This window comes from Meriones unguiculatus, chromosome 7 (assembly GCF_030254825.1).
Source record: "Meriones unguiculatus strain TT.TT164.6M chromosome 7, Bangor_MerUng_6.1, whole genome shotgun sequence".
NCBI lineage: Eukaryota > Metazoa > Chordata > Mammalia > Rodentia > Muridae > Meriones > Meriones unguiculatus.
The window spans coordinates 86346936-86367390 of record NC_083355.1 but is presented as its reverse complement, the minus strand read 5'-3'; the positions used below and the strand labels follow the sequence as shown (position 1 = coordinate 86367390).

Genomic DNA, 20455 nt, shown 5'->3' with positions numbered 1-20455 from the left:
AAAGGAAACTAAATGGACATGACATCAAATTATGCCAACTAACTCTAGGATGTAATCCCAGACTGGATCTATGTTAGAAGTAAAAAGTGTTCTGGCAGACACTAGTGTGTTCTTGGGTTAGTTGGTAAAACTACAATACAAATGGTAGATAAAAATATTTTATCAAATTTATTGATGTAAATAATTCTGCTACGGTTATGAAAGAACATATTCTTTCCTGGGAATAGACACTGAAACATTTGGGGGATACAAGGAATCAAAATGCAAGTAATTTACCTTCAAGCAGCTCAGAACAATGTCATATATATGGTGTGTGTGTGTGTGTGTGTATATACAGATATATGATAAAAGGACTAAATAATAAGGTAAATGTGATGAAATGTTAGCAATAGGTGGACACAGGTGAAGGAATATATGTTTTGTGCATTGTTATTTTTATGAATTTTATACTTCTAGATAAAAAAATTAAAAAGGAACCAAATAAAACCCTCACAACACGTACAAATACACACAAAGAGCCAAAGTCAACAGCCTAGAATGAAGCTTATTCCCAGCCCCTGTTGTTTCTACCTTTTATTGGAGTTAGTCTCTCAAGAAAAATAACAATAAAGAGAGAGAGAGATTACTAAATATAGTATATTTATAATCAAATTCTTTTCATCCACTCAATCTTTATTTGCCCGTTTTTAACTTTAACAAGTGGCACAAATGAGACAGTTAATAGGTGGCATACTCTAAATATCTGTGACTCCCTTCAGGCTTTCTTAGGACCAAAGTGACTAATTTTTTTTTTTTTTTAGAAAAAAAAAATGATAAATTGAATCACATCTTTCATGACTTGCTATATACACAACACACTGCACGATTCTTTGCTTTCAAGTCGTTTTCAGTGCCTTTCTCACACGGCTTCCTGTCAATCCCCCGTCTCACTGTCAATGAAATCAGGCAAACTATCTCCAGGGCCTTTCTAGCAGGGTTCCTCATAACACAGTCACACACAGTCATACCCTCGCCGGAGTCTCCACTCGTATCGCTCCTTGTCTGTCACTGATGCAGACTGACATGTTTTCCCTCACTGACAAGCAGGTGGCATGTACCTGTGTCTCCCTGTGTTTGAAAGAGAAGAGCAAGGCCTGGACAAAGTGATGCAATAGACTAACTCTGAGTTCCTAGGGTGAGTTGTGAGAGAGGTAGTCCCTGGGAAACGCCTGCTGATTCTTACTCTGTCTCTGAGGCTCCAAATGTGTGGTAAAAACACACGGTGAGTGCAGCTGTCTAAAGCTAAACCCGAATGGGCTTAAGATAAATTATATGCACGAATCCTTTGATTTCGAGTTTTCTCTTGAGAGGCATCACTAATATTGAAGGACTGATGCTTTCATTGTTTTCTGATGAATATATTTAGTCATAGAACTATCTAAAAAGCATATGATTTCAAAAATAGGTGCAAATGATTTATCTATAAGATTAGTAAATCATATATGGATATGAACTTTAAAGGCATATATAGGTTTGGAGAAAAGATTTTTCTCAGTAATTTCAATACAAAGCCCCTATGACTAAGTTTTGAAAACTCATGAAAACTCAGAATAAGACACAGGATCGACTGGACTCCAGGAGTGACAGCAATAGAATCTATAGACCTAGCAGATGCCTTCATACAGCCGCAGAGGAAACCACTGCTATAATTCACTGGGCCCCTTCAAGTAGAATCTGTGTATACCTTAAGTTATGGCAAGTTATCATAATATGTCTCGGAGGCCCATGAAAGGAAAGGTCTCTGGTGAAACTAAGTTAGAGAATACATTTGCAAAATTTCATTCGTCATCCCTTTTCTTAGTCTACTTGAGAATTTTCCAGAGTAAAATTTTGTGTACAACGTTACATTTTTAAAACACATTTTTTTTTTATGAGTAACACTCTGAATAAAAAGCACCGACATATCACTGTTTGTTATGTGACAGGGTAGATGGACTTCGTTAGAGTCTGGTCTGTAATTACATTTCATTCAGGGAGGGTGCAGCTCCCATCCTCCACATCCGCCAGGTTAGAGGGACTTGGTTAATATCAGGTAATGCCTGAATCAAAACCACCATTCGACAGTTGTGATCTCAGGCTCATCCATGCTGGACACTGAGATTGGTTTCCCGGACAAGGAAGGTCCCACAAAAGAAATGATTAAAAACAACGAGAGGATGATTACTCCTTTGTGATTCTTGCCTGAGAGGCTGAAATCTGAGCAGACTCCATCTCAGTTTCCCTAATGAATTCCTCTGCTGCTGTCATGCGGTTAATTCTCCACATTTCCTACTACCCTGATTATTAAAAAAAGGAAAAGAAGCCGGCCAATATAAACATCAAAGGGCACTCCTACTTATGTAGCCTTCAGATATTCTCCAGAGATGGATTGTGGGAACAAAAGATTTGGGGCTTTGTGGGGAGAATGTTTTCCTCTGGAGACAATGGGCCAAGCCTACCAGACAATGCAACTCTGCATTTGGTGCTATACAGTTAGGCAGCAAGGGTTTGCCCAGAGAGGCCAGAGATGCTCCCTGGCTTAAGCAAGACCCATCGCAGCTTTTATTAAGTGGCAATGTGGAGGATGGGAGCGGCACCTTCCCCAAACAGAGTCTAGTGGCAGACATCCTCCACAAGGCCTCGGACCAAAGAAGAAAGAGGGATGGGTTGGAGGAGGGAAGCCATTTGAGACACTTAAAACCAGCAGAGCTTTTCATTTCCTGAACCTAAAGCAAATAGCTGTTTGTGGTATTCACTGGAGTGTGAGGGTGTGCCTTTTCCTTCTTCTTTTCTGCCAAGCTTATAGACCCCACAGAAAATTGACTATAAGATTGCTCTGAAGTTAATAAGATGAGACCCAATGAGAATAAATGGAAATGCCTATGTTTGGGATGGAAGAATGAACAGGCTGAACAAGAGTTCATGTGAAACGATCTAGGGGTTATACTTGATTGCAAACATTATATATGCCAATACTGTCACTTGGCTGCTGAAAGCCCCACTGCAATTTAAGGCCAGATTAGCAAAAGTATAGTGTTCAGAGTAAGGAAAATATACAGCCTCTCTGTCTGACATAGTTAGAGTCCTGCCTTCATTCTGGGTGCCAAATTTTAGAGCACACACAGAAAAACTGGAGCGTGTCAAAAGGGTTACAGGAAGAGAAATGGAGTGGGAAACCATGCCATATGAAAAACAAAATCAGAATCTAGGATTCTTTAACTAGGAAGAAAAAACTTGTGGACACTTTAGCTATTTATAAATAAGGATGGGTTATTCTGGGGAGGAAAGACAACCTCATCTCCATAAGCTTTACATAAGAACATTTTCCCTAATAAGTAAAATTGTCCCCAAATGGAATAGTCTAATGAACACAGCTCTGATGTTACAGCTGAATACTCCAGCAGTAAATAGAAGTTGGTTTCTTTTCTCTTTCTTTCTTTCTTTCTTTCTTTCTTTCTTTCTTTCTTTCTTTCTTTCTTCACCACCTCTCCCTCCTTCTCCTTCCCCCTCTTTTTCATCCTTCCTTCCTTCCTTCCTTCCTTTCTTTTCCCCATTTTATTTAAAATGTAATTTTTTTCTAATAAACTATATCCTGTCTATGGTTTCCCTTCCTTCTAGCTCTTGCAGTTCCTCCCCACTTCCTCATCCTTCTGGATCCACCTTCTTTCTGTCTCTTATTAGAAAACAAACAGGCTTCTAAGAGATAATAAGCTAAAGTGAACTAAACTAAACTAAGATAAAACAAAACTAACACACTGGAATTGGATAAAACAAATAGAAGGAAAAGAGCCCAAGAGAAGGCACAGGAAACAGAGACTAACTTTTTCACATACCCAAGAAAACCATGAAAAACACTCAACTGGAATATACACAAAATGGACCTGGTACAGGCCTGTAAAGGGTCTGTACATACTGCCTCAGTCTCTGTGAGAACATGTGTGCTTTGATCAGGTTGATTTTGGGGGCCTTCTTTTCTTGCTGTCATCTATACCCTGGTTTGTATACTCATTCTGTTTCTTCCTCCTTAGGGTTATCTGAGTCCTGAGAGGAGGGATTTGATGGAGACAGACCTTAAGGGCTGAATGTTCCAAGGCCTCTCATTCTGTATAAGGTATGGCTGTGGGTCTCTGTGTCTGTCCCCACCTACTGTGGGAGGAAGCTTCTCTAATGGTGGCTGAGCAAGGCACTGAACTGTGAGTATAGCAGAACATCCATAGGGGTAATTTTATTGCTAGGTTTTTTGTTTGTCTACTTTTTTGTTTGTTGTTTCTCGGGTACCTTGGGTACCTGAGGTCCCTGGACTAGCTAGTCTCAGGTTCTTACTCACCAAAGCAGTGGAAGATGGGGATTGATCTAATTTAAGATCCAGCTAGAACACTCTGGGGCATATACTAAAAGAACTGTACTAAAGAAACACTTGCTGAGCCATGTTCATTACTGCTCTATTCATTATAGCCAGAAGCTGGAAACAACCTAAATGTCCCTTAACAGAAGCATAGTTAAAGAGAATGTGGTGGCATTTACACAACGGAACATTACTCAGGTATTAAAAAAAAAATGACATCATGAAATTTGCAGGCAAACGGATGGAACTAGAAAAAAACTATCCCACATGAGGTACCTAGATCCAGAAAGAGAAATATGAATGTGGTATGTATTCACTTACATGTAGATGTCAGCCATTAAGTCAGTGATAACTGAGCTACCATCCATAGAACCATAAAGGGTAGGTACACAGTAAGGGACTACAGAGTACAGATAAGTTTCATTAGGAAAGGGAAATAGAATAGATAATTACGGTTGGATGGGGGTACTGGAATGGGAGGATCAAGTAGAGAGGGTGTATTGGTTCATTTTATGTCAACTTGACACAGGCTACAGTTGACAGACTGAGGGGAGCCTCAGTTGAGAATATGCCTCCATAAGATCCATAAGCCTTTAGGGCATTTTCTTAATTAGTGGTTGATTAGGGAGTGCCCAGCCCATTGTGGATGGTGCCAGCCCTGGGCTGGTGGTCCTAGGTTCTATTAGAAAGCAGACTATGAGGGTCAAGTCAGCAAGTGGTGCTGTGGGCTTGTGTGAACTGCTTTTATTATGTTGAGGTATATCTCTACTCGCTCAGGACTTTTATCATGAAGGGATGTTGGATTTTGTCAAAGACCTTTTTTTTTTTTTTTTGCATCTAGTAAGATGATTATGTGGATTTTGCTTTCAGTTTGTCTCTACATGGTGGATTACGTTGACTTTTATATATCAAACCATCCCCCTGTTTCTGGGATGAAGCATATTTGATTATGGTGAATGATCTTTGTGATGTGTTTTTGGATTTCGTTATTTTATTGAGAATTTTTGCATCTATTGGAAGAGTAATTGGTCTGCAATTCTCATTCTTTGTTGGATCTATCTGTGGTTTGTGTATCAGGGTAACTGTGGTCTTGTCAAATGAGTTGGGCGATGTTCTTTCTGTTTTTATTTTGTAGAACAGTTTGCAGAGTATTGGCATTAACTCTTTGAAAGTCTAGTAGAATTCTGCACTGAAACCACTTTGGGGGAGTTGGGAAACTTTTAATGATTGCTTTTATTTCACTAGAGGTTATAGGGTCTAGTTAAATTGCTTATCTGATCTTGATTTGACTTTGGTAAGTGTTATAAATCAAGAAAAGTATTCATTTCTTTTAAGATTTCCAATTTGGTGGAGTACAGGTTTTTAAAGTATGTCCTTATGATTCTCTGGATTCCTTCAGTGTCTGTTGCTTTCATTTGTTAAGTGTGTTAATTTGGATATTCTTTCTCTACCTTTTACTTGGTATGGATAAAGGTTTGCCAATATTACTGATTTGTCTCAAAGAACCAATTCTTGTTTTATTCATTCATGGTATTGTTGGAGTTTTGTTTGTTTTTATTTTTTTGATTTTACCCCTGAGTTTGATTGTTTCTTGCCATATATTCCTTTTGGCTATGGTATTTTTGTTTGTTGTAGAGCTTTCAGGTATGCTGTTAAGTTACTGGTATAAAATCTCTCTCTTTTTTTTTCTTAATATATAGGCTCTTAGTGCTATGAACTTGCCTGTTAGAACTGCCTTTATTATGTCCCATAAGTTATGTATTCATTTTATCTTCCTTCCTTTCTTTTCCTTCTGGGAGCGTTTGGTTCTATCCTAGGTCTTTGGGCCATCTGGCCTCTGGTTTTTTTATTCATTTTCATGCAATACTCAGAAGTCTTTAATTTCTTTCCTGATCCATTTTATTCGGTGAGTTGTTCAGTTTTCATGATTTTATAAGCTTTTGTTGTCATTGATATCTAGCTTTAACCCATTGTGATCAGATAGGATGCGGGGCGTTCTTTCAGTTTTCTTGTATATGTTGAGACTGTGTCCGAGTATGTGGTCAATTTTGGAGAAAGTTCCATGAGGTGCTGAGAAGACATATTCTTATGTGTTTGGGTAAAATGTCTGTAAGGTTCATTTTGTTTATAAGTTTAGTTTCTGTCTGGATGACCTGTCCATTGTTAAGAGCGGGGTACTGAAATCTCCAGTCAATATTTGATTTAAACTGTGGTAATGTTTCTTTTACACACCTGGGTGCCTTTGTGTTTGGCAGATGTTAAGAACTGCAACATCCTCTTGAAGGATTCTTTCCTCTGATAACTATGCAGTTTCCTCCTCTATCTCTTCTGATTGGTGTTGGTTTGACGTCTATTTTGTCAGATATTAAAATGGCTACACTAGCTTACTTCTTAGTGCTATTCGCTAGAAATATCCTTTTCAATCTTTTTACCCTGAGGTGATGTCTATCCTCTATGTTAAGGTGTGTTTCTTAGATACCCCAGAAGGACGGATCCTGTTTTTGCATCGATTCTGTTAGTCTGTGTTTTTTTATTGGGGAATTGAGAACACTGATGTTGAGAGATATCAATGAGTTGTGTTTGTTGATTCCTGTTATTTTGTTGTTGTTGTTGTTGCTGCTTGTGGTGGTGATGGTGTGTGTATCTCCTCTTCATGTTGGAGTTTTTCTTGTAGTACCTTCTGTAGGGGTGGATTTGTAGGCAAATACTGCTTAAATTTAGTTTTATTATGGAATGTTTTGAGAGTCAGAGCTTGTGAACAACACAATGGTAGAAAAAAAACATTAAAAAATACAAATCAGTGTCTTAAATATTTTCCCAATCAGTAGATTTTATTCATAGCCATGTAACAAAAATACAGAGTCTTGGATGCATGTTTTTAGTAAATAAGAAAAATTTCCCCTAGTTAGAATCTTCAACTCAAGAAAGCATTGTTTTTATGCTACACAACATTCTAATGCCCTTTATAATGTGATTGTGAACCTATGTTGCCTTTTAGATATCTGTGTTCAGACACATCACATCAAGACATCTTTGTTTCCCTCAAACTTGCATTCGTGCAGAAGCCACAGATATTCAACAAAACTAAAAGAAGGCATACAGAGAAACAAAACACAGGCCTGTAATAACAGCTACTCAGAGAACCACGCTCAAGGTCTGCTGGGACTACAAAGTAAGTTCAAGGCCAATGTGGGCAATTTCAAACAAAACAAAACAAAACAAAAAAAACCTTGTCTCAAAATTCAAAAACAAAAAAACCTCAAAACAAAAGAAATAACCATAAATCCTCAGTGAAATGTGGATAAATAAAAAGTAGATAAAGTGCAAAGTAGAGACATGAAACAAAAATTATGAATGGTAATCTCGTTATTTTTAAGAGAGTAATCTCTACCCAAAGATCTGAAAAGGGTAACAGAAGTTGAGGAGGTGAAAACCTGGGGAAGAATGACTGCTCCATGAAAGGAAAGGGACCTTGGTGAACCTTGGTGAGGTACTGTGACTTAGGAAAGAATGAAGGTGAGACAGCGGTAGGACCTTGTAGGACCTTGCATGATGTGGTAATTTCTACACTGAACCACACGAGTGCAGTTGGAAGTCAATGAAAGACTTCATACAAGGAAATGACATAAAATTACCAGGTAGGCTTCTGAGATAAAAAGGACCAAACACTACACTCCAACCCATTAGTTCATGAAATGAACTTGGAAGACAACGCCAACCATGAAAAAGAAAAGAAAAATGAAACTTAAAGCAATAGCACAATAAATTATATAGAGTAAAGGTACATATTACTTTGTAAATGTTTTGTTTTAGTCTTACAGATAGACAGTAACGCATGATCACCAGCAGCGCACATCTAAAAGCAGCTTTGTATCGTGGCTCACAGTGAACAAGGTTGAAACTTACTATTAGAGGGAAGCAAACATAGAAACTGGGAGGCCAGTGAGAAGGTGTTGAAAATAGAGCCAGCATATCCTGGAGGGAGACATTTGAAGAAACTTGATGGTTTCTTTAAGGTCAATGAGAAGGGGATGTCAGTGATGACTCAGGGTTAGATTTCTAGTAATTATTAACTTGAAAAAGGAATGAATGGGCACAGGAACAAACAAGTGATGAAGAGGACATGGTAAGGACATGGTAAATCTAGCAAAAATTAGAGTTTTCTTCAAAATTAACTACAGAAAATACACATAGCCTAACAACTCAAAATTGTAGGCACTTATTTTACCTCTTAATTTTTTCAGCTTTGTCCAGGTCCTCAACCTTATGCCCACAGGGCACACGGGATATTAGCCTACCAAAAGTAATTGTGTGCTAAATAAACTAATAAGTAGAGCAAATTAAGATGAAAGCATACTCAGACTTAGGGGAAAATGAAGTATTCTATGCTTTTATTTTTAATTAAGGAAAGTAATCAACCTAGCATAGTTTTTTCTTTGAAATTTTACTAAAAGTCACATTTTACAAAGCTGAAAAGGACATCATCTCTATTACAAGCATATGACCACGCACTGTGACCCCTTTGCTGCTGAATACTGGTATTTCACGGTCATCTTTTGTGACACTGTTGAATCTCGTTTGTGCTCTGTTTACAGTTTTGCAAGAGACTCAAAGTTCTAAGTTCAGAGTTGTAAATATTGTATTTGGTAGAGGGCACCTACAATCTTGTTTAAGAGAAAAGATATGATTTGTGGAGGCTATCTAAGAAACCTGAAGCTATGTAGTACCAGAGTCCACAGCAATCCATTCCTTACCTTCTGGTCTGTAGTTTGTCGAGGGCTCTTTGCTTACACCTGACTTACATCATTCTTTTGCTGATTCTAATCTATAGCAGTTGCCTGTTCAATGTTCACTCCCTCAAGGGCAGTAACCGTGTCTTCTCCTATTACTGTAATGTCCATAATGCTTAACAGTCCTCAACACAGTGGACACTAACAGTAAGATGCAAACAGAGATCTCCTAATTTCAAGGACTAACAGTAACACTAGACTTTGCTCTCTCCATTAAGCCATGTCAATCTTGAACACATTTTTTTCCTTAGCCATCCTTTTCTTTCATTACAGAATAGCAACTGTCTTTCCAAGTTGAAAAGCATTTTCTGTTGTAAGTTATACTTGCAGCTGGGATGTTGAAATGTTCCTCCAGGAAAGATTTCTATCTGTGCTGCAAAAGGGGAAAGTGTAGTGCATAAGCTAATTCTTTAAACAAATCCAGAAACACTGTTCCCTGGGCCTAGACTGCCCTTTCAGCTAGCTCGTTTGTTTAGTGTCTCCTCCATTTTCCCTTGAGCTCCTGCTGATAAGCAGTCCAGTGAGTGTGATCACACTGGGACAGACAGGTGCTGGCATAACAGGCATGATCTCTATTATTCTAACAGCTAACATGCCATCCTACACAAAAAGAGCATTGAAAAAGGTGGATGCCATGGTGAGGAAGCAGAGGCTAAGAAGCTGGAAGCAGCCTAAATAAATAAATGTTAGTCAGAACAGCTCATTTCCCAACATTCTTGCTTCATCCTGGCTTGGTTAAATAGACTGGAGGCGAAGGGTAAACATATCACCTTTTACTACAGTTGGTTGTCCATTTTACTTTTAGATACTGTAAAAAAGTCAGGTTGCTGTATCATACAGCTGTCACCAAACACTTGTGCTAATCCTTTCAGAAGAAATATTAACTACGTTTAAGAGACTTCCAAGTTCACTGTCAGTTTTTTAGCCCTTCCTCATAACACTTCTGAGAAACCAGATGGGAATGTTTCTCTTCCATTGATGAGAAAACAAAGACTTTGTGCCAAACCAACCATTTGGATGCTGTTTGGAAAATATGGCCTAGGTACTCAGTATGGATGCCCCTTGCCGCTATAGAAACTCAGACCAAATATATATATATATATATATATATATATATATATATTCAAACATAAGGTATTATGGTGTACTGGTGTACTTTAATAACGAGTTAAATAAACTCGTGCATGGACCAGCATTGACATCCAAGTACCAAGTGAAAGGAAATACACTGATGGAAGTAGCACCAAAATGCTGTCTTGAAGGAGATGAGGAAAGCATAAAATGCTGAGGTGATGGCATTTTAGAACCTGAAAAGAGTGAACGTGTGCAAGAATGAAATCCACCAAAACATTAGCCCTAGGCAAAGGCAGGTAGAACACAGTGAGTGTGAGGCCAGCCTGGTCTACAAATGTAGTTCCAGCACAACCAAGGCTACACAAAGAAACCCTGTCTCAAAAACCCAAAACCAAAACCAAACCAAAATAAAAAAGTTAGCTCTAAGAGATAAGCATGAATTTAAAGTTTAGAAACACCCTGAGTGGCAAAAAAGAGGGACTGCACGTGATTTTTGTGTTATAAATCTGAGAGTAAAGTTGATAAATATATAAACTGCCACTAAATTATCTGACTAAAACTTCTACTCTGATATTCATTCAAAAAATGATCCTATCTAAATTGCTGATTATGGCCTTCTTTGAATAAACACAATTCTTTTGCTTTTAATTCTTATAACACACACATACACACACACACACAGAGAGAGAGAGCGGGAGAGAGGTTCAGTGTTAGGGTCAGTAAAGACCCATTCAAAGCAACCATTTGGAAAGAAATGGCTTAGTGACTTTTGTTTGTTTCATAATAGCAGCAACATAAAGATTACAGATTGGTCACTCAATTACAGCACAGAAAATCTTTTGGCTTTCAGAGAGGACAATACATAGTATTCAACATTTTTTTTTTTTTTTGCAAGTCAACATCAAGTCTTCTCCTCTACATAATGACAGAGAAAGGAGTATCCAAAAAGGCCTCATGAAAGGCACCTCCACAGCAATGATTCTTGCTGTGTCCTCCTGATTAAGGGCTCGTAAATAAAAAGGCACAGCTGCTGACACTTAGGATTAACCACAGTATAATATTTCAAGCTATGAACAACAGGAGAGTTACTGGAACCAACAGAACTCTTATATTGGTTCAACATATGACCTTGGCTTTGTCTGGCCTGTAGGTGACCTGAATTGAAAAGAAATGTCTGGCTTAAAATTTAACTGGGCGTCTGAAATCCTCTGTCACATGGCTGGAAGTCAGTAATGTTGCAATTTCTGGAACCTCCTTTCCTGTCAACGTGATTGGAAGGTGTAAAGGTGAATTTGAAGAGAACAGTGAAAAAAAAATAGTTAATTGGTCAGTCTCAGACAGCTCTTGAATAATTCCCAAACATTTGGGGCCAGTCTAAGTAAACCACGATTACGCAACCAAGGTAATTTTACTGCCTGCCATGGGCAAGTGCCCTCTAGATTATAGTGGTAAACAGTACTCGGTGATTAATAAAATAGACTCCTTCTCTGCCCTCTAGTGAGGGCAAGACTCTCTAAAGGAGAACACACACAAAAATATTTCAACCATTCATTTACAGGCACAGACCAAAGTAACCTAAGTTTTCTCTAAGTTTGAGAGGTTACTTCTGAGTAAGACTTAAGCCTTCAAAAGAGACCACAGAAAGCAAGATGAAAGGGGGTTTCACCATTCCTTCCTTAGAAAGTAGTCTCTGAAAGTCATAAATGTTTCCCAAGTGTTAGGCAGGTAGAGGATCTAATCCTAATTACTATCTTTCCCATGTCCGTATGGGATGAAAACTGAAGGCAGAGCCTCAGGTTTCTCATGCCAGACGATAAGTAAATATCACTTAGTACTTACTTTCTTATCACAGGGCCCTCAATACCTTTTATTGAATTGCCCATTAGACAATTTGATCTTGTAATAGTTGCAAATACCACTACACAGAAGCTCAAGTTTCCACAAAGCAGAACTATGGTCTCTTCAAGACCATGATCCAAGCATAGATACCTAATTTCTGTCTGCTTGGCCCTAGATCAGAATATTTTGACACTACAGTACAGTAGTACAGTAGGTGGGCCTCCATGCATGAGTACTCAATTTAAGACCTGAGCAACTAGCATTTCACTCAAAACCCTGCCACCCATCCACTGGATTTTTTTTTTTAAACAAAAGAACTACAACATATACTTAACACAGATAAATCTGTGCATCTACAATATCCTTTTAAAACAAGAACACTGCCTTTTAAAAGGCCTACAGCAGGCTGGAGGAATGGCTCAATGACTAAAATACTTGCTGCTCAAGTGTGAGGACCAGAGTTCCAGTTCTGAGAACCCTTGTAAGGCTAGGCAGTGTGGAACCTATCTGTGACCCTATAGATCAGATGTCCCTGGCTAGACGAGCTGAAATTGGTGATCTCTGGGTTCAGCAAGAGACCCTGCCTTAATAAGTACAGCAGGCAGCAGTCAAGGAAAACAACTGACATCAACTTTGGGCATACAGGTGTGAGCATGTATACAAACATGTATACATACCACACACACACACACACACACACACACACACATATATGCAAAAAGAATGCCTGAAGCAAGCAATATGGCATAAACTAGTGATGAGTGTTTAGATAAATTAATACTGAGAACTAGTAAGATACATTGTTCCAAGGGGGAAAAAGCTTGCTTGAATCTTCCATTTCATAATTAGTAATGAAATCTATAAAAACCAACCACACAAAGAACTTAAAATTCATCAGCTATTATTTAAACCAATGGGATAACATGTTATCTGCTAGAGAGATTATAGTTTATGGTCTTCAACAGTACTGAGCGCAGGGAATATTCTAAATGAATACTTGTTTAATTAAATCAACTATTCACAAGAAATAAAACTGTCTTTGTGAAAGTGGTGGACAACATTTTAACCTGATGCATGAATGCAAAGAGCATCCTGGAAATAAAAGATTATGCCAATGAATGACAGAGTATGTGAATGAATGAGCTCATTGATTGAATGACTAATTCGAGAAAGGCTACTGTATAAAAACAGTAAGATAAGCTGAGAGGGCATCGGCTGTCTAGGTCCATTGGTGGTGTTTCCGTGTACACCTCTCAAAGAAGAGACGGAAAATCTCAGGCGGTGCCAGGCAATGTAGCTCCTCAGTCTGGGTTCTGTGTGCAGAAGAGGTGAACTAGGCCCACCTTGAACTGGTAACTGTGTTGACCTCCTTTGAGCATCATGTAAGCAAAAGTGACTGATCTCAGGATCAGCTTCCCAGGAAGACCACGAAGCCTTTCTGTTGAATCAAATTACTCTGAGCAAAATGTTCTGTTTTCTAGTTAAAAAAAAAAATGCACAGGTACCTTTCATAAAAATGTATCATCACTCTTAGTAAACCTGAAATAGAATTGTCAGTGCATTTTAAAAATCTAAATCTAGATTTAGGGATATAAGAGAGGGAATAGTTTATTTTCTGTAAGAAATAAACAATAAAGGTCTTGATATCTCATCTTGAGATTAACATCTTTTAGTAAAACTTTATGAATTAGATATTAAACTTTATCAATGAATAGAAAAATAGATTGTATCTGTGTTTTATTCATTGATTCATAAGCGCTACTGGAGAAGTCAGTATTTTAGTTTGTTTCCCTTAAGAACTGAAATGAAAAGCAATACTTGTTTGGTTTGATACTCTTACAAAAAAGTGGGGAAACTTTTTATTAAAAAATCTACACTGGATGAAATGAGCAAAATTACCAGTTGTCAGCCACATTCATTTGAGAACTTATTGAGCTATCTGGGGATAGAAGAAGGGGAAAATATGTTTCTTATCTTCTGAAGGCTGTGGTCTGAGTGTAAACTGTAACCTGATGAATTAGACAACTGAACACTTAAGCTTTGTGAAATTTACTGTGTATATATTAGAGTATAATAAAACAAGTTGAGAGCTAGGGATGTAGATCAACGGTACAGCCCCAGCACCATATAAACAAAAATTAAATTAGTTAATGAAGACAAGTAAGGTAAAACATAACAACCTATCAGAGCCATACAAGAGAAGTGGAGAACGAGGACAATGAGTTCTGCCTCTCTAGTCTTACCCAAGAGCCATGGGCACACAGCAAAACCAAACAGGAGGACCAAAAGACATCACAAGAGAGGGAAAGTCAGTGTGGAACACCTACGTGGCGAAAGGTGAGAAACTACACAGCTGAAGCAGACACACGGGGAATGGAGTATTGGAAGCTGTTATTAGAGAACTGGGCCAAGAAAACCTTAGAGAGCAAACTAATGAATTTTTCTGGATTCTGCCCTTCACAGAAGAACTCTATTTATCTCTAGGCAGACAACTCATCCCATCTTTCTAAAAGACAGCAACGTCACCCCTAAATCCCAGCAGTTTCCACAAGCCTACTGCTGGAAAGAATGTCAGAGCGGGAACTATTTTTCTGAAGTCATTGATTCAATGGGTCACACTATCGACACAACAATCGGAAGTAATGATTGGCCAATAGGAAAGGAGATCCATGAACACCCCTAATTTTGTTGCCTTTAAAAGTATTTTTGATTGATCAAACTCTTACATAAAAGAAGGAAGGGGGCAATAATCATCATCCAGAGCTCTTCTTTTTTCATTTTCTATAGTATATACCACCCAATGGGATCACGGGACTTTGAAGAAATATGAGAAAGGAAAACTTAGAAAATCCTGCTAAAAATTAATGCTCGTGATGCAATAAAAGGGGAAAATATGAGAAACAATATAGACCACACAAGCACATCCCATATTAAGAAAATGAATGGTACAATGGTAACATATCCATTGAAAGAATTTGAAGGACTTTATACACACATGCATGCTGAGAGCAATTGTCTTGAAAATTATGGGAAACTTTCCCCCTTTCTCCATAATATATTTCTTAAAGGATGGAATTTTATGATTATGCGTTACTTTTACAAACAGGAAAACATACGAAAGGTCACCTTAATTTAAATAAAATCTCTTGATGGTGGCCTGTAATCACAACGGCCTATGTGATTACTAAGTGAACTAAGTGGTTCCATGTGACAGTCACCACTAACAAGCAGGTTCCGCGCATTTCCATGTGGTCGATAGGACATACCCACACAGGGGTTTTAGTTTAGCAAGTGACGCTCACCTCCTGTGCCTTCTGCCAGCCCAGGATACAACGCATATCCTTTGAAGATGATATTCCCCCTGTAGCTTTAAGCATGATCACTTAATGCTCATGAATTTGCACTAGCAATCTTAAGTTACTGCCTTTGCTAGAGATAGACCTGCAATTGGGGGCCTGCAGGACTGCGGTCTCTTGAAGAAACACGAAGCCCAAAATGCAAACCTAAGAACTTCAAGCACTCTTCAGGTGGGCTGTTCCATTTGCCTCACAGAAACTCTGAGTTGAAGGTAAAGCCTAACCTGCTGGCAACGTTGCGCTCTATAACTAGTCGACCCAACCTTCAGTGTGCATTCTTCTAGATTGTTTCAGACGATTCTATACAGACCCTTGGTCCCATGAGGTAGCCCAAGCTAGATACCACCCGTTCTTCCTGTTTTTCACCTTTGAAGAAAAATTGGGGGAAGGCAAGAAAATATAGAAGGAATGTATCCCAAATCAGAAAACTTAGAGGAAAAACAAATAGTTATAAACAAAAAGGAGACCAAACAAAGAACTACTGACATTCCTACCACCATATGAAACCTTACTACTTGGATGTGCAGGCTTCTAATGCTCCAATTATTCTCTTTAGTCTCCTAGAGCTGTTTCAAGATGAGTCACTTACATGGATAATCAGGTCTAGATGCCAAGAATATTTTTTACCTGGAAATCCCTTCCTTCTGACTTACCTGTCTTTCAAAATGTCCAAGTATTATAAAGAAGAAAGCTTTAGCTCCAGCTTTTCAAATGTTCTATTTTCTCCCCATTCATAAGCAAAGCTAACAATATCTTTAGGGAGAAGCAACTGTACTATGAAAATGCTTACTAAAACTCAAATGTCTCTAAGATTTTCTTTAACCCAGAGAGAATTCTAATTTTCTCTGACTAGAAGTATGGCTAAGAGGTCAAGGATTTGGATCAATAGGCTATCAGATGAGAGCAAGTAAATCCACCCCACCCCCCAACAAGGAGCTAACCAAACTAAATTTAAAAATATATTTGTTTCATCTATTTTATCTGTATCAGTGTTTTGTTGTTTTGTTTTTTTTCCTGGATGTCTCTATACCACACACATGGCTGGTGCCTGCAAAGGTCATCAGATTCCTAGGACTGGCATTACAGGCAGTTGTGAGCCACCATATGGGTGCTAGGAAACAAAGCCAGGTCCAAGACCAGCCAGTGATCTCAACCACTGATCATCTTTCCAGCCATGGAACCAAGCTAAACTTGAAATCATCAATGAACATTATAAATTGGAATAAGAATCAGTGAAAGAGAGAAAAGGAATATGGGTCCAGAAGAGCAAGTCTGAGCCCGTAGCTACTTGTTAGAGGTTTTGGTTGCTCACAAAACCGGTCTCCTCTTCTGAGACACAAAGATAGGCCCTGGTTTTCTAGCTCCAGTAGTTCAGTATGGTCATGCAACTCGTAGGCAAAGTGTTCTGGGCAGAAAGGGTGTGAGACAGATCCCCTAAAAACCTCACACCTGCTCTTTCTTCAGGATCTTTTTCTCACACACTTTCTACTTCCAGTGTGGCTGCAGAGGTCACTTTTTAAAGTGGAAGAGTCACAAGATGAGAGGTGCGCTCTGACAATTCCTGCCTAAAGATGAGTCTCCCATCAACCATGACTGTTTGATTCAGCTTCATCTAAGCAAGAAATAACTGTCTATATGTACTAAGCCACTGAGACTTAGCGGTAGGTATCACAAAGGCAAGTGCTGCAGGCTCCATGATGGATGACAAATGACATATGAGGGAGAGGCCATAGTCTATATAGTCTCGGGCCAGCCTGTCTTCATGAGCTCAGGGTTGTGCCGGCTGGCCAAGCTTAGCTAGACAAATGACAACACACATTACATTATCTTCTGTCAGTGAACTCTTACTCTACTTGAGTTTCACTGGGTTAAGATTATCAACTGACATACAGGATCTTGTACATGTTAGAAAAAAAAAAAAAAACTCATGAAAAGATTGAGTGCAACCCGAATGCCCTTTAGCATTTGGAGAAGATTTTGATAGTATTTTATTGGTGGGCCATAAATAAAACAAATGATGGCATATAATTCTGTATGAAGAAAGGGAGTGAGGAAATGGGGGACAAAGGAAGGAAAGGAAAGAAAGACAAAGGGAAGAAAGGGACAAAAAGAAAGAATGATGGAAAGAGAAAAAAACAAAACCAATATTTTTCAAGTCTTAAATATCCCAGAAGCTTTTACATTATTTCTACTTAATCTCCACAATAAACCTATGTAGTTGTTATCATCCTATTTTTCTCTTTGCGAAAGAGGTAGCTAAGGTTAACAGAAATTAAATGATCATCTCATCTACCATATTATCATGGCAAAATACCTCATGGTGCTCCAGGGCTTGGCAATCTATAATGCACACATAATTATATTTCTTCGGATGGGATTGGGACTAAGTGGAAAAAAAAAAAAATACAGGTACTGCTTAAAAGTCAGTTGTACTTAGTAGCCATATAAGACTGGAGAACAGGGTGCCCAGCGTCTACTCAGTTTTTCCAGTGACTCACTGTGTAATTCTGAGGACCCAGCCCTTTGATCTTTAGTTCTTAGCCTATATAACCAGAGCATTTTAAATTGTGCACCCCCTCCTTTTGTAGGTACCCCTCCAGCTCCTCTTGCCCTCAAATGAAAGCATCTATAGACATGGAAAATTGTCGTTGGATGATTTCCTATAAACCCCTTTCTAGTATTTCAGCTGCTCTCCCCTTACAGCTGAAGGACACTGGATCGAGATCACCACTGCACACAGGCACAATTGAAGCCACAGGCTTAAGATTTCACTGTTGAAGGGGCAGGCTGAGAAGGAACAACTCCGGCTTTAACACCACGAGTATCTCCGATTACCAAATGTGGGCTGAAAGAATACAAAGCGCTGGGAGAGACAGAAAGGTCCTCGGTATTCTTCAAAGCCTCCCTGTGGGGTTCTGAGTTCTTCTTTGCTTCCAAAACAGAGAGTCCGGGAAGCCTGCACACCTGGAGTGCATTAGTGGGCCTTGGACTCAAGGTGAAACCGGGTACGCTTCACCTCGATGGTTCCCACAATCCACTCTCATAAAAAGCTCACAGTAATTTCTCAGCTTAGGAACGTGGTATGCTATTCATAGAGTGTTGAATCCAGGGATTACCTCCTGAAATCCTGGATAAATCCCACTGTTCGTCTGAATAAACACACTTTCATGTTGATTATCTTGGCTCAAGGAGACGTTCATTTTGCCTGCAGTGGCACAGGGTCAAGACCGAGACCCGCCCTCAAATCTATCCATTCTCCTAGCTCCCCGCAGAGGCCCCTGGCTTTTCCTTTCAGAGGCGGCGTGCAAAACAGCACCGCGGTCTCTGCTGTCTGCTTCCCTTTCCTCGCTCGCCCTGCTGGGAGAAGCCAGCGTTCCTTTTCCTGCCGCTTCCCCACTTCGTGCCACAACCTGTACCGAGAAGTCTCACTGTGGTCCTCAGCAACTTCCCACGGCGGCCAAGATGGCTGCCCCGGGCCAGGCCAATCCTTCCCCTTCCCCCATCCTCTACCTGCGCCCTGTGATGAAGTGTAATTCAGCCAGCCTCCGTGATGGCTTAAAGCGACACACTTGCTCACGAGGCTGGGTTCTGCAGGGCTTCTTAAGAGAAGTAGAGCTCGAGGGCCGCAGCTTTCGGAGCCAGACTTTCTGCTTGTGCACTGTGGTGCCTGTGATACCCTGCAAATGCTAACTACCCGCCCTCCTCAGTTTCTTGTAAGGATGGAGTGTACCGTTGTGCTGGTTAGTTTTCGGTAACATCTGATAAGTGGAAAACTCAACAGAGAAAATACCTCCACAAAACTGGCCTGTAAGCCACCTGTGGAGTTCTTTGTTTGTTTGTTTGTTTGTTTGTTTCATAATGTGTGTTTATGTTTTGATTAATGACTGATGTAGGCCCAGGGCAGGTGGTCCTGTATGATATAAGAAAACAGGCTGTGTGAGGTATGGGAGCAAGCCAGGAAGCAGCATTTCTCCATGGTCTCTGCCTCAGCCCGGCTCCCTGGCATCTTCCTGTAGTTCTTGCTCTAACTTCCCTCAATGATGGACCACAACTAGAGGCTGAAACAAGCCCCTTCCTTCCCAAGTTGCTTCTGGTTATGTTTTATCAGAGCCCACGCAGACCCTAAGACAGTGATCTTATGGTCTTAGAGTGAACTGAAATGTAAAGGTCTCAGGAGCACCAGGTGTGATGTCACACACACATCTTTAATCCCAGCACTCTGGAGGAAGAAGCACGTGAATGTTTTGAGTGTGAGGTCAATCTGGTCTACACAGTGAGTTCCAGAACAGCCAGGACATAATACAAAGGCCCTGTCCAAACAAAACAAAACAAAACAAAAGCTCATAGGAGCATGGTGAGGGGTACGTTGACACCTTCATGATCAAATTCAAGTACTTCCCTTACCCTTTACCTCTGGCTTAACAGTGGGCAGGATGACCTCATTTTCCAGAACCACAATTACCGAGGGTAAACTGAGTCATTAGTGAGAAAACTACAGGAGAAGCAGATTTAGGCAAAACATTGAACCAGACTGAAGTGAAAATGAACTCAATGGTGCTCCCTACAGCACCATTCAGTATTGCATCAAACTGAACACTCTCAAATATTGCTATGGCTCAGAGTCTACTGAGAATTGGAGGATTTATTTATGTTTATTTTACATGCATTGGTGATTTGCCTGCATGCATGAGGGAGTCAGATCTCCTGGAGCAGGAGTTATACCAGTTGTGAGCTGCCATGTAGGTGTTAGGAATTGAACCTGGGTCCTCTGGAAGAGCAGCCAGTGCTCTTAACTTCTGAGTCATCTCTCCCGCCCCTGAGAATTAGAGTATTGGAATTTAAGGTGGTTAATATTCTGTATCTTAACATCTTACCTCAAAGTAAAAGGTAAAATGAATACAGTTGCCTCAAACTAATGACCTTTGCTACAAGTGCTTCGGATGTTTTGGATTAAGAGAGAGAGAGAGAGAGAGAGAGAGAGAGAGAGAGAGAGAGAGAGAAAGTGAATTTAAAATATTTCTTTATAATTTGGG

General features: G+C 39.5%; 1 protein-coding gene and 1 long non-coding RNA gene across 5 annotated transcripts in view; one reads left to right on the top strand and one right to left on the bottom strand.

The window, feature by feature from the left end:
* The window catches only part of Rad51b (RAD51 paralog B), a 523994-nt gene that overhangs the window by 240080 nt on the left and 263459 nt on the right, over window positions 1-20455 (bottom strand). The window lies entirely within an intron of this gene.
* LOC132655267 (uncharacterized) lies at window positions 923-18599 on the top strand. 3 transcript variants are annotated; one of them, XR_009593016.1, is made up of 6 exons: window positions 923-1174; window positions 4047-4129; window positions 4474-4561; window positions 7362-7535; window positions 16918-17083; window positions 18011-18599. It is a non-coding gene; the product is annotated as an uncharacterized LOC132655267 (long non-coding RNA). The 3 variants fall into 3 exon arrangements; XR_009593015.1 differs by lacking the exon at window positions 923-1174 and having other exon boundaries at window positions 1204-4129; XR_009593014.1 differs by lacking the exons at window positions 923-1174; window positions 4474-4561 and having other exon boundaries at window positions 1204-4129.